Source organism: Anoplopoma fimbria, unplaced genomic scaffold (genome assembly GCF_027596085.1).
Source record: "Anoplopoma fimbria isolate UVic2021 breed Golden Eagle Sablefish unplaced genomic scaffold, Afim_UVic_2022 Un_contig_13383_pilon_pilon, whole genome shotgun sequence".
Classification (NCBI taxonomy): Eukaryota; Metazoa; Chordata; class Actinopteri; order Perciformes; family Anoplopomatidae; genus Anoplopoma; species Anoplopoma fimbria.
In genome coordinates this window covers 91-1918 of record NW_026554304.1, presented here as the reverse complement: position 1 = coordinate 1918, position 1828 = coordinate 91, and the positions used below count along the sequence as shown (strand labels likewise).

The 1828-nt window shown below is 46.1% G+C and overlaps 1 pseudogene; it reads left to right on the top strand.

The window, feature by feature from the left end:
• Positions 1-707: 707 nt before the first annotated feature.
• On the top strand, positions 708-1610 carry LOC129117070 (olfactory receptor 52N2-like; annotated as a pseudogene).
• The last annotated feature ends 218 nt before the right edge of the window (positions 1611-1828 follow it).

The window sequence follows — 1828 nt, the reverse complement described above, 5'->3', positions numbered from 1 at the left end:
GCTGCTTTTAAATGAAAACCTGAAATGATTTTCTGTAACTTTCTGTGCAGCCTCCAGACTACATTTACATTTCAATCAGTGATTATCTGAATAGGAACTGTCTGAGAGAATTCATTTGAAAAGCAGTAAATCTAATACAACAGAAAAGGAGGGAGTGATAAACTGTTCATGTGAATGTTATTGTGGTTTATGCAAAACATCTTGAATGATATATGACATAATAAATGTACATACCTATGATCTATGTTCTTCCCGGGCTGGACGGGCCTTCTGTGTGGAGTTTAAATGTTCTCCCCGTGTCAGCGTGGGTTCTCCCGGTTCTATTACTTCCTCCCTCAGTCCAAAGACATGCAGGACAATTGATGACTCTAAATTGCCCATAGGTGTGGATGTGAGCGTGGGACAGACTGGTTGTCTGTCTCATGTGTCAGCCCTGTGATAGTCTGGTTACCTGTCCAGGTGAACCCTGCTGGGATCGGCTCCAGCCCCGACAGGACAGGCGTTAAAGATAATGGATGGATGGTCTATGATCTATGTAAAATAACTGTATTGAGGAAAAAAAGGTTTTCCAGATTGAACTAAAGTTCTGTTGGACTTTTTCTCTGTTGAGTCCAAACAGACAAAACATAATATTAGTTTGTAACTTTATACTTTTTGATTGGACAATGATTTCTTTCTGCTTTATGCATTTTTCCTCCTCTTGCAGCATGGACAACGAATCCGTCGACATGGATATCCTACAGCTGGAGGGAATAAAGGTCAGGCCCCAGTCCTCCGTACCCGCCTTCGTCCTCCTCCTCCTCATCTACATCTTCATCATGGTGTCCAACATCGGCCTGGTGGTCCTGATCTCCATGGAGAGGAGCCTCCACCAGCCCATGTACCTGCTCTTCTGCAACATGAGTATCAACGATGCGTTCGGGCGACGACCATCATCCCTCGTGTCCTGGGTGATGTTTTCACTCCAATGACTCAGCGCTACATTCACTATTATGAGTGTGTCACTCAGGCCTTCTGCGCTCACTTCCATGCGGCTACCTCCCACACGGTGCTCATCATCATGGCCTTCGACCGCTACGTGGCCATCTGCAGCCCCCTGCGGTACGCCACCATCATGACCAACAGGATGGTGGTGGCCCTGTCGGTCTCGGCGTGGACGGTGCCTTTTATTTTGATCGTGATCCTCGTTTGGCTCAGCGTCCGTCTGTCTCGCTGCAGGCGGATTGTTCTTAACCCGTTCTGCGACAACGCCTCCTTGTTCAAGCTGTCCTGTGAAAACGTCCTCATCAACCACGTCTACGGCTCAGCATGGCATGGTGATGATGGCCGCGTCATTTTGCAGCGTGACGATCACCTATGTAAGGATCGCCATGGTGTGTCTGAGCAGCAAGAGCAAGGCTCTGAACAGCAAAGCTCTGCAGACCTGCGCCACCCACCTGGCCGTGTACGTCATCCTGCTCTTGTCGGGGAACATCATCATCATCCTCCATCGGTTCCAGAACTTATCGGACCACAGGAAGCTCGCGTCCATCTTGTTCCACGTGGTTCCTCCCTCCATGAACGCTGTTATCTACGGACTGCAGATAAAAGCTGTCAGAGAAAAAATTATCGTCATATTTACGAGAAAAAAAAAAAGATTTTGACCGAGTGAGATGAAATGACAAAATATATTCATATGATATTGACATATTTTACTGACATAAAATGTTCTGATATGTAATGAAAATATTTACTCTCTTCACAAGCTGGTTCAGTTTTGGATCTAGATCCAGTTTCAGGACTTATTTGCTCTCTTATTTAATCGTATGTCTCTTGTCACTCACATTCA